Source organism: Protopterus annectens, chromosome 2.part1 (assembly GCF_019279795.1).
Source record: "Protopterus annectens isolate FY-2018-M chromosome 2.part1, PAN1.0, whole genome shotgun sequence".
Lineage (NCBI taxonomy): Eukaryota > Metazoa > Chordata > Ceratodontiformes > Protopteridae > Protopterus > Protopterus annectens.
The window spans coordinates 351,527,453-351,539,952 of NC_056729.1; the positions used below are offsets into that span (position 1 = coordinate 351,527,453).

A 12,500-nucleotide genomic window follows, 5' to 3' on the forward strand; every position below is an offset into this window, starting at 1 on the left:
AAGAATCTGAAGTTAGGCACTGCTGTGCCCATCCGTCGAGTTTGGTTCCAGGCACAGAATCTTCCATTTTTCAGCACAAGATTTTCTATTACTAGGCCTCCTTGCCTCCAAAATGACATTGAACACTTGTTTACTGAGGGATGGCAACGGTGAGATTAGGTAATTAGCCGGTGCCATGGAGCCAGCAGTGACACTGCGCAAGAAGGGGTAACCAGTGTTGGCATGGCCAGTCTGGTGCAATCAGTATCATCCTTGGCTTGTCCTGTTTGATCTTTAGTAGTACTTTGGACAGGAGAGGCAGAGGAGGAAAAGCATAAACTGATAGCCGTGAAAAGCAGTGGCCAGTCGCCTCGGAACCAAAGTTTCCAAAGAGCAGCCCTCTTTCCCAATCCATGCCTTGAGGAGACAGCTGGACCAGAATTCTCTAGAGTTAAGGCTCAGAGGGCCAAGGACAACTGTGACAGAATAGATACCAGCCCCACAGATCTGATACAGATGCTTCAGCTCTGTGATTCATCCCGATTTGAGGGGACGGATTCATCCCAATTTGAGGGGACAGGAGCAGAACCAGTCAAGGAAACTGTTAAGTCAAAGACATAACTCTTCAGCTCAGACAGATTCTCTCAGGACTCTTGGATCCAAAACTGTTACAGATTAGAGAAGACATTACTACATGGAAGTGAAAGGGAGGTTTACAGATTCAATTGGAGAGGGAGATGAATAACCCACATCTGAATCTGAGCTGAGAACTTCATCATCCTAGCCACTTCAGCCCAGACAGTCTGCTGGAGGACCTAGACAATGTAGTAAAGTATTGCCTAGAGTGTTTCCTCAGAGTGGTTTGCAGAAAGGGAGAGTGGAGCTGAAGAGACATTGGATCAATCACAAACTCGTGAGTTAATTCTGGGAGTCTCTGAAATACCAGGGATTGGATCCAAAATGTTTCTGATCCGATGACTGTACTGGAGATTTGCTAGATATTAATGAATCCAAAGACTTGGGATCTGAAGATTTCCTCTTTGGATCCAAGGAAGGAGAATACAAAGACCTATGAATTTTCTGAGGAGGCTCCCAAGTCATAGAGGTAGAAGGAGTCTTTGAAGATTTACGAAGGGACTTTCTGGGCATCAACGGAGCTTCAAAATATTTGCTGAGGGGGGGGGGGGTTGAGCCCCGGAGGATGAGGAGGAATGGGGTAGTAATCCCCTGAGGACCAACTCGTTCCTCCTATTCACAATCACCCTTGAATTAAAAGCAGCACAGGTAGCACATTGACAATAAGTGCACTCCCGGTGGGCATCAGAATTTGTAATTTTGTGCACACAAAGTGCATTTTTAAAATCCTTTTGGCTTCTCTGCCATAGTTTTAAAAGGATAAAGGAATTTTTTTAGCACAAAAACTACCAATAATGGTAGAGGTGAATGCTCTAAAAATGGTAGAAAAGGAAGCAGAAGTAAAGAAATGAGGTAGCAACAATGGTTTGCAACAAGTTGATCTCCGAAGTTAGAAAAAAAAGGAAGAAAGAACTAACGGGTAGAACCTGGCAAAACTAGCAAGATAACAGGGAGGGAGGATGTGGAGTAAGTTAAACGGATGTTTCTTTAAAGAAAACTGCTCACAAATGCTGAAATAAAAGGCTTCCAGGACAGGATCTGTGTCTGCGCAAGATGGCAGTAAATGAAACTTTTAGTTATGTACTTACCATAACTTTGGATGTATGGGATCCATCTCGCCTACATTCATAACCGATGGGTTCGGAGCCGATCCGTCTGCTCCGACTCGGCCACTATACTCTAGAACGAAGTCTCTCATTGGCTGGGCTACCCCTTATCCCATAATGCACCACGCCTGCTTCCCCAGATCTTGTTTGTTCGCTTTCATACATACAGGTACAGAACACATACCAATAACTGTAACCAACTAGAGCCCTTCCAGAGGAGAGCTCAGCAAGACCAATGTTTCCTCCAAATCCAAAAGGTAGGGGGAAGGAGGGTGTATGATGAATGTAGATGGATCCCATACATCCAAAGTTATGGTAAGTACATAACTAAAAGATGTAATGGGATCCTATCTCGCCTACATTCATAATTGATGGGACAGCGTCCCTAGCACCTAAAACCCCGGGTGGCTCACTGGAACACACTCCTGAGAAGTGCGGAACCAAATGAAGCTCTACCTCGGGAAGCCACATCAAGCTTATAATGAGAAATGAAGGTGTGCGGAGAAGACCAAGTAGCAGCCGCACAGATATCATCTATTGAAACTTTGGAATGAAAAGCTACAGAGGTGGCCATAGCCCTGGCAGAATGAGCTTTGATTGGGAAAGGCAACTCTTTGCCTGACTGGGAGTAAATTAAAAAGATGCAATCCTTAATCCATTTGGCAATTGTGGCTTTGGCAACTTGAAGACCTAATCTATTCTCTGCAAAGGACACAAACAGTTGGTCAGATTTTCGAGTCTGAGTGGTCCTATCCAAGTAAAAATGCAGTTGCCTGTGAACATCCAACTGGTGGAAGGTGTTTTCTGCTCTATTAGAAAAATTTGGGAAGAAAACTGGGAGCTCCAATGATTGCTGAATGCATAAAGGGGATTCTACCTTAGGCAAAAAAGAAGGATTCAATCTAAGGGAAACTCTGTCTCTGTGGAAGATCAAATAAGGAGGGGAAGAACAGAGAGCCTGAAGTTCTGAAACACGCTTAACAGAAGTTATTGCCACTAGAAAAGCAGTTTTCCAAGACAGGAATTTTATATCACAAGTGGCTGCCGGCTCAAAGGGACGGGCAGTTAAGGAGGCCAGAACCAAATTTAAGTCCCAAGGGGGCACGGGATGAGCCATAGGAGGCCTGAGGAGCCAGGCTCCTTTAATAAAGGACTTGCACAGTCTGTTGGCCATTAAACAAGGCTCTATAGCAACATGAAAATTAGATATAGCAGCCAGTTGAACTTAAGTGTAGAGACTGAAGAGCCAGAATGAAACAATGAAGCTAGAAATTCCAAGACCTGCGGAACTGGGGCCGTGAGAGGATCAATGCTTCGCTGCTGGGCCCAACAAACAAACCTTTTCCATTTGCTGGAATACAGCTTAACGGTAGACGGCTTGTGGGAAGAAGACAAAATGTGCATCACTTCCGAAGAAAGAGAAAGATCCCCAACTAAGGATGGAAGTGGAGTAGCCAAGCAGCCAGTCGCAGCGACCGGATGGATGAGAGTGCCCCGACGGATTGGATAACAGATCCGGCACTGGGTCCAGAATCCAAGGGCCCTGTACCGTATACTTCTGAAGAAAGGGGAAACCAAACCTGACAGGGCCAATGTGGGGCAACCAAAATCATGTGGCACCCGACATGAATGGCCTTCTCAATCACCCTCGGGAGAAGGGGAATCAGGGGGGAAGGCATGAAGCAGACCCAGGGGCCAATTGTGGGCTAGAGCGTCCCTGGGAGACTGTCCTTGAGAGGTTGTCAGAGTGAAGAACTCTCTGCACTTCGCATTGTTGGGGCTGGCGAACAAGTCGCAACATGGGAGGCCCCATTTGGCGAAGATCTGCGCAGCCACTCTGTTGCTGAGGGACCACTCGTGGGGCAACAGGAGAGTCCTGAGGAGCCTGTCTGCAATCACATTGGCTTTTCCCGGAATGTGTGTGGCTACTAGGAAACGTCGAGAGGCTATGACCCAGTGTCATACTCTCATGGCCTCCCTGCAAAGGGGGTAGGACCTGGTTTCGCCCTGCTTGTTTATGTGCTAAACTACCAACATGTTGTCAGATAGAATCGCAATAGTACCTTGGGGGAGAGCATGATGAAGTGCCTGTAAAACCAGAAGCACCGCTCTCATTTCCAGGATATTGATGTGAAGGTGCACTTTGCAATCCTGCCACGTGCCTTGGACAGACCTGTCCAGATAATGACCCCCCCACCCTATCTGGGAGGCGTCCGTGGTCACTGTGGCAACAGGGGGCTGAAGGGCGAAGGGACGCCCCCGGTCCAGGTTGGACCGACAGCCACCAACGGAGGTCCAGACGACAACTGTCCGTAATCAGAACCAGGTGGTTCAGGGGGAGTTCTTGGTATGACCATTGAACTGATAATAGCCATTGCAGTACCTGCATGTGCAACCTGGCTAACTGTACTAGCAGGATAGTTGCAGCCATCAAACCCAATAACTGAAGAATCTGTCTGGCAGGAACTCGAGATTTGGGTAACAAATTTTGGACCTGTGATTGTAGAATCTGAATTCTGTCTGATGGCAAAAATGCCCGCATCCTTTTTGTGTCTAACTCTGCGCCTATAAAAGTGATACGCCGAGATGGCCGCAGCACAGATTTTTTCCAATTGAAAGTGATTCCTAGCGAGAGACCCAAGGTTACTGTGGACATCAGCGCTCGAATCAGTAGATGCTTGGAGGTGGCACTGAGGAGCCAGTCGTCGAGATAGGGAAACACCTGGAATCAGAGACTTCTCAAGTGAGCTGTCACCACTGCCAGACACTTGGTAAACACCCTGGGGGCTGTGGCGAGACCAAAGGGCAGTGCACGAAACTGAAAGTGACTGGTTCCTAGGCGGAAGCGTAAATAACTCCTGGACTCCTGACGTATCAATATGCGATAGTAAGCGTCCTTGAGGTCTATGGAGCACATCCAGACATCCTTCTCCAATAACGGGAGAATGGACTGAAGGGTGACCATCCAGAACTTGGACTTCACAAAACGATTCAAAAGGCTGAGGTCCAAAATGGGCCTTACGTCCCCCGTCTTTTTTGGCACCAAAAATAATCTTGAGTAAGTTCCTGATCAGATCTGGTCGGCGGGGACGGGCTGGATGAACCCTTTGCTTACCAGCTTTGAAACTTCTACGGCTGCCAGATCACGTTGACTGGGTGGCACATCCGGGATTCTCCTTGTAGGAGGAGGGGGCATGAAAAGGGGGATGAGGTAGCCTCCGGTTACAATGCGAAGCACCCACTGATCCTTGGTTATCGATTCACAAGCCTGTGGGTGTTTCGCAAAATGACCCCCGACAGGCTCCGGAGAAGCACAGCCGGGCCACATCCTAGGGACGTTGAGGGTAGGAGGAACCACGAAAGGAGTCGCGGTCTCCAGAGTTACGGGGGCCTCTGCCACCTCTAGGGCGGCGTCTTCCTGAATCCCCCCCCCCCGCCTCTGGAGGGGGGATCACTCGGAGTAGAGAAAACCTTCTGGGCTTTTCTGAACCACATTTTCCCTCCTCTGGCCCTTGGGATAAGGTCTAGAGGGAGCGGAAAAAAAGTACAGTTTTGTACCTACCATAAATGTAGATGTTCGAAGATCCACATTGCTGCAGTCCTTACATATGGGTAGTCCGCTGTCCTCAAGTCGGCCCGAATACCAAAGTATTAGGCTGACGTCGGTCAAGGCGCTTAAAACTGACATCAGGACGTCAGGGTACAAAAGCGCATGACAGACGTCATTTCCTCAGTCTTTTCTTGCCCCAGATGTCAGAAGGCCCTAACAAGAAAGGCCAAAGCCAAAAACCAGCAAAACCTAACCAACCACCTGCACTAACCATATTTACAATATGTACAACACAAACCACACCACCACCTTCAACAACAGAGGGAAGGAGGGAGGTAATTGGACTGCAGCAATGTGGATCTTCGAACATCTACATTTATGGTAGGTACAAAACTGTACTATGTTCTTCATCTCACATTGCTGCAGTCCTTACATATGGGTAGAATCCCAAAGCAGAGGTAAGGGAGGATGGCAAAACTATAAAGCATTAGGAGCTGCCAACATGCCCTGTAAAATTGCAGTGGCAAATCCAGCCCTAGATTTAGAGTAAAGTGGAAGGTGGTAATGCTTAGAGAAAGTATGCACTGAACTCCAAGTAGCTGCTTCCAAAATATCTTTAGTAGCCACCCCCTTAAAAGCTGTAGAAGTGGCAGTAGCCCTAGTGGAATGAGGCCTAATCCCAGCTGGAATCTCCTTACCATGATGGGAATAACAGAAAGCAATACAAAACAATCCACTTAGAAATAGTTTGTTTTGAAACAGGTTTGCCCTGAGAACCCAAAGCAAAAGAAACAAACTGCTGAGACTGCCTGAACCCTTTAGTTCTGCTCAAATAATATCGCAACTGTCTGTGTATATCCAAAGTGTGCAAAATCCTTTCCCCTTTATTTTGGGGGTTTGCATAAAAAGTAGGCAAATGAATAGTTTGGTTTAAAGCCACACTAGAAACCACTTTAGGCATAAAAGAAGGGTTAGTACGCAAAGACACCCTATCCTTGTGGAAAATTAAGAAAGGCTCAACTGCCATAAGGGCCTGTAATTCAGAAACCCTTCTCGCAGAGGTAATGGCCAACAAAAAAGCAGTCTTCCATGATAAATATTTCAACTCCGCCGATGCTGCAGGCTCAAAAGGTTGTAGAGTGAGTTTCTCCAACACAAAATTGAGATCCCAAGCAGGAGTAGGAGTTCTACGTGGGGGTCTTATATTCTTTGCCCCTCTAAGGGATTGCTTAAACAAAGGCTGAGAAAATAATGGTGGGTCACAGTCATAGTGAGCAGAAATTGCTGCAGCATGAACCTTTATAGAGAAGGACAAACCTTTGTCCAATAACTCAGTAAGGTATTGAAGCGCAACACTTAAATTAGGTTTAGAAACATCAAAGTCCTTTGCTGTACTCCAAAATAAAAATCTCCTCCATTTATCTGCATAAACTTTCCTTTTACTAGGCCTTCTGGCCTCCAAAATAACATTCAAAACTTGTTGTGGAAGCTGAGACCCTCCAGGGTTTAAAACAGAATATGCCAGGCTGTCAGATGTAGAGAATGAAGTTTGACATTGAGTAAATGACTGTTCTCCTGAGACAGCAGGTGAGGAATCGAAGGCAAAGGCCATGGAGGCTCCTGTACCAGACTTCTCAGTAATGGGTACCAGTGCTGTCGAGGCCAATCTGGAGCTATTAAAATCATGTTTGGCTTGTCCTGTCTGACCTTCAGCAGTACCTTTGGGAGGAGAGGCAGAGGTGGAAAGGCATACACGTGAAGATTGCTCCAATTGAATAAGAGAGCATTCACTTTCCAAGCTGTGGGATGAAACCTTTTTGTGCAAAACTTTGGCAGCTGGTAATTTAGTGGAGAAGCGAACAGATCTATGTCTGGAGTTCCCCATAACACTGTCAATCTCTGAAATACATGAGGATCCAATTTCCACTTGTGGGGATCCATAATTTGTCTGCTCAACACATCTGCTAAGGAGTTCTGTGCTCCAGGCAGAAACCTTGCCTGAAGATTTAGCTGTAAACTGAGAGCAGTCTCCCACAAAATCATTGCTTGTCTGCATAGAGGATAAGAATGCGTTCCCCCTTGCTTGTTGATGTACCACATGACAGTTGTGTTGTCTGTTTGAATCAACACCTGCCCTGGAAGAAGTAAATCCTTGAACGCTATCAATGCAAATTGGACTGCTAACATCTCCTTCAAGTTGATATGTAGATGTTGAAGTCTGGCAGGCCACGTGTCTTGTACCCATTTTCCATTTAGATGAGCTCCCCAAGCTTTGTCTGAGGCATCTATCGTTAAAATCTGACTCTCCTCTGGCCGGGTCACAGAGAGTCCCTTGTTTAGGTGACATTCCTGAGCCCACCACAAAAATTCCTTTTGAATGCAAGGTATTATTTGAATGACAGTGTCCAAATCTTGGCAGTGCTGTGTCCATACATTCTTGAGATACCATTGTAGCTTCCTCATATGCAGTTTGGCATTGGGAAGTACCAGAATACAAGATGCCATGAACCCCAAGGCTTGAAGGACTGTCCTTGCAGTCAGCCTGGACTGACGAGACAACTGGTGGAAGTAAAGAGAAAGATTCTTTTGTTTGTCCGGGGTCAAAAAGGCCATCTGGGATGCTGTATTCAGTCTCACACCCAGAAAGCACATGTCCTGAGAGGGTACTAGACTAGACTTTATTTCGCTCACAGAATACCCCAGGCATCTTAACACTGCCATCACATACTGTAAATGATGAAGAAGTTCATCCTTTTCTTGGGCCAGAATCAGGCAATCGTCCAAATAAGGATAGATCTGTATTACTCTTAGCCTGAAGAAAGCTACCACTGGAGCCAGAACCTTCGTGAACACTCTGGGCGCAGTAGATAAGCCAAAGGGCAATGCAGAGAACTGATAATGTGAAGTCCCAGCCCAAAAACGCAGATACTTCCTGCAACTGGGCCTGATAGGAACATGAAGGTAAGCCTCCTTGAGATCCAGAGTCACCATCCAGTGATCTTTGCCCAGCAGAGGTAAAAGCTGTTGTAACGTCAACATTTTGAACTTGGGAATGTCCAGATATGTGTTGAGGATAGATAAATCCAAAATTGGCCTCCACGTGTTTCCTTTCTTTGGTACTAGAAACAGGCGAGAATAAAATCCTAGGCCCACTTCTGGCAGAGGGACCGGTTGTATGGCCCCTATTTGAAGTAGTAGAGAAATTTGTTTGCAGCCTCTAGTCTTTGCTGAGGAGGAACGTCCAGCATGCCTTTGAAAGGAGGCAAGGTATGGAAATAAAACTTGTAACCCTGGTGTATGATATCCAATACCCATTTGTCTTGGATAATCAACATCCAATTTTCCTTGAAGAGTGCTAACCTTCCTCCCAAAGGTGCTGCCAGGCAAGAAGGATCTGGCAGCTGAAAAGTAGGTCATTGGGCCTGTTTACGAAAGGACTGGCCCCTGCCCTCACCAAGATTGTGCAGGTGAACTCCCTGTTCTAGGCCTGAAAGAACTCTGAGTTCTGCCCCTACCACGTCTAGATCTACCCCTAGACTGAGAATCATAAGAAGGATACGCCCATCCCTTAGCAGGCCAATTCCTACTAAACTTCGGAGGCTGAACTTGCAAAAATCTTTAACAGCCTGCATAGACTTAGCCTTGTCTTCCATTTTCTTCAAGACTGACTCCACAGGTGAACCAAACAACACATCAGACTGCAAAGGAGCATCCAAAATCCTTGTCTTAACATGGTCAGATAAATTCTGATCCTTCAGCCAGGCGTGCCTGAAGAACTGAGCCAGTGGCAGCCACCCTAGATGAGGCCTGCACAGCATCAAAACCACACTGTAATGAATGCTTACCCACCTGTTCAGAGACATGCACCAAATCTTGTAATTCTTTACACTCAATGCCTTCCGCCAGAGCATCCACCTTAGACTTCAATTGAGAAAGAAGAAAGTTTTGATATTTCAACATATGAAACTGGCAATTCAAAGCCCTCATAGCTAAGGTAGAAGATGTATAGACCTTCTTTCCCCATCTATCCAAAGCTCTGGCTTCTTTATCTAGAGGAACCGGATTTTTTACAACAGAGGCCTTGACACCCTTAGGTCCCTGACTAATAGTTTCTGGGTCCGCCCTAGGACTCTTATAAAGATATTTATGAGCCTCAGGCACCCTGTAATACCTATCCGGTTTAACAGGAGCAGGAGGCAGAGAATCAGGATTAAGTGAAGCCTCTGCAAACACATCTTCCACAACATCCAGAACAGGGGGTATAGCCAAGGGCCTATGCTGGGGTAACAAAAACTCCCTAAGCCTTTTCCTAGAATCAGAGAAGTCCTGACCTTCCCACTTAAAATGTTCCCTCATAGAATGAAGTGTCTCTGAAAAGAAAAATCCTCTGGAGGAGAAGCAGAAGGAGTGGAATCATCTGCATCAGAATCAGAATAAGGAGAGTACTCCTGCAAGTCTTCAGCTGAAGACTCTGAAACATCCGAAGCCTGCTCAAAACTTCCCAACTCTGGCTCCACCCTAGGCCTCTTATCAGGAGGGGGCAAAGAACCTCTAATCAGAGTAATCAAATCTTCTGCCATTTTAAGCATGTGCTTCTTAGGCACAGACCCTGCTGAACTAGGAGTGACACCAACAGAAGCTAAAACTGGCCTGCCTCTGGGAGAAGCCTTGGAAACAGAAGGAGAAGGCCTAACCACCCTAGGAAGGGAGGGGAGTACAGTAACTTGAGAAGCCCCTTCAGCCTGACCTGCCTCCTGAGAGACCACCTCCTGCAAAATCAAAGTCTCCCCCTGAGACTCCAGAGAAGCCTCCGTCGGAACCACCGGTTCCACTGAAGCCTCTAAAGAACCGGCGTCCGGAACGGACGACTCATCTTGCCTGGGTTTAACTGCTTTGTCTTTGCGCTTCTTCGCAGAAGCGGGTGCCGGAGAATCCGACGGCATATTATAATTGCACCGCTTCCCAAAGACCAGCCTAGCACAATCTAACCTTCGCAATAGTGCGCTTATTGAACCTAGCACAAAAGCGACACCCAACACCGTCGTGCTCAGGCCCCAAACAAGGAATACACAAAGAATGATAATCCCTATGCGGTATCTGTTTCCCACAAGAAATACAGTTATTCACTTTTTCTGACATCCGGTAAACACTGAGGCAAGAAAAACAAAATATTCCCAACGGGTACTTAGCCAACTTGGATTCGGTCTGAAACTCAATTGAAAATTTCAGAACGCCGAACGGCACTTGCAACGCTGCTTCTGCATCGGACCATGCGGCAAAAAAGACTGAGGAAATGACGTCGGTCATGCGCTTTTGTACCCTGACGTCCTGATGTCAGTTTTAAGCGCCTTAACCAACGTCAGCCTAATACTTTGGTATTCGGGCCGACCAAGGACAGCGGACTACCCATATGCAAGGACTGCAGCAATGTGAGATGAAGAACATCGGGCCCCAACGGCAGTCAAGGTCTTTCCCTCCTGCTCGCACAGAGTAAGCGTGTCCTTCACCTTGGGTCCAACCAAGGAAGACCCAAAGGGGGCGTCGGCGAAGGAAGACTTAAAGGCCTCTGTGAATGGACACAAGCGTAGCCAGGCTTGTCTCCTAAGAGCCACTCCTGTGCCCGCTGCTCTACTTGCCCCCTCGGCTGCATAGGAAATGAGCCTCATGGACGAGTTAACAATGGAAGTTAGGGTAGTCATCTGGGCGCCCACAGTCTGTGCTAACGCCTCAGGAAGGTTACCCGCAAGGGACCAACTCCTTGAGGAGGTCCCTTTAGAGCCTTGTAAAGTGACAAAGATAGTTCAGCGACTGCATGGAAAAGGTCACTGAAGAAAGGGTACGCTTCCCGTACCTATCCATGCTCCTAGAATCCTTATTAGGAGGATGAATAGACGCCAAAGCCTCTGCCACGTCCTGCTGAGTGGCGGATGCCACCACCATAGCATCAACTGCGACGCCCTTAGTAAGGAATTCCTTCTGGGGGGGAGCTGAAAGGAACTTATTGGGCCTGGCAGGCACCGGTTCCGCCGTGTCAGGATGTTCCCACACCCTCCGAGAGATTAGGTCCAATAGCTCATCGAAGGGTGGAGACACCCAGGAGGAGGAGGGCTGGGCCCCGAAGGCCTTGAGGAAAACTGACTCCTCAGCGGTAGGGGCTTTGGATTGCCAATCGCCTGTCTCAAAATCTCAGGGATATCCAAGAAAGAGACGTCATCCAAGGACGATTTAAGGGACCCCTCCACATCGAGGTCAGTATCTGAAGTGACGGCTTCATCTTGGGAATCAACGTGCTTCCTCTTATACAGTTTCTTCCTTGGGGGTTCATCCAAAGCAGACTCAGGACCCCCCGGAAGAAGGGAACCCCCCAAGGGGGTATCCCCTCAGGCCCTGGGGCCCCACTGTCATGGGAAAGAATGTCTCCAGAGGCACCAGTACCCAGAACTTGGGATGGAGAGGTAGAAACCTGCTGAACTGCAAGGTCATGGCCAGCGCACTCCTCATGGCCTCAAAAGCAGACCCTCCAGACTCCGCGGAGGGCACTTGCTGAGAGACCACGGTGGTACCGGGAATGCCTGCGGCAGATGCTCCGAGGGGAAGACTGGGCATCGAAGAGGCGAGCTCTACAGTGTTGCCCTCGGCCCCCGCAGAGGAAGACCCGGTACCAAACCCTGACACAGAGGACAGGGTAGGAATGAAAGTCTGAGCAGAAAAACTCCGAGGGGGTCCCTGCTCCGACTGGACGATTCCGCTCCGTTCTACCTGCACCAACTCCAACGGCTCCACACAAACGCTCACAAAGCTGTTAAAACAGCTATTTGTTGAAATACTGACAGAACCCCTAGTCAAAAACGACCCAAAGGTCAAGAAAAAAATCACTTAGCTCCAGCCAAGTCGAGACCACGTCCGGCTTGAAAAGCGGCAAGCGAGATCTGGGGAAGCAGGCATGGTGCATTATGGGATAAGGGGTAGCCCAGCCAATGAGAGACTTCATTCTAGAGTATAGTGGCAGAGTCGGAGCCGACAGATCGGCTCTGAACCCATCAGTTATGAATGTAGGCGAGATACGATCCCATTACATCCTGAGGTACTGTAGGTTGACTAGGGCATTATGGGTACAGGGAGGAGCTCACAAGTTGGATCCGTAAGTATGTGGAATGCAGCAGAGTCTGAGCTAAGGTTGGATCCATAACCCATAAATTGAGGAAGACTAAAAAGGAAACGTATCTTTT

General features: G+C 47.7%; 1 protein-coding gene across 1 annotated transcript in view; it reads right to left on the reverse strand.

Annotated features, from left to right (window-relative positions):
• Positions 1–12,500, reverse strand: part of NCAPG (non-SMC condensin I complex subunit G) — a 1,684,114-nt gene that overhangs the window by 1,350,161 nt on the left and 321,453 nt on the right. The gene's annotated exons all lie outside the window — the stretch shown is intronic.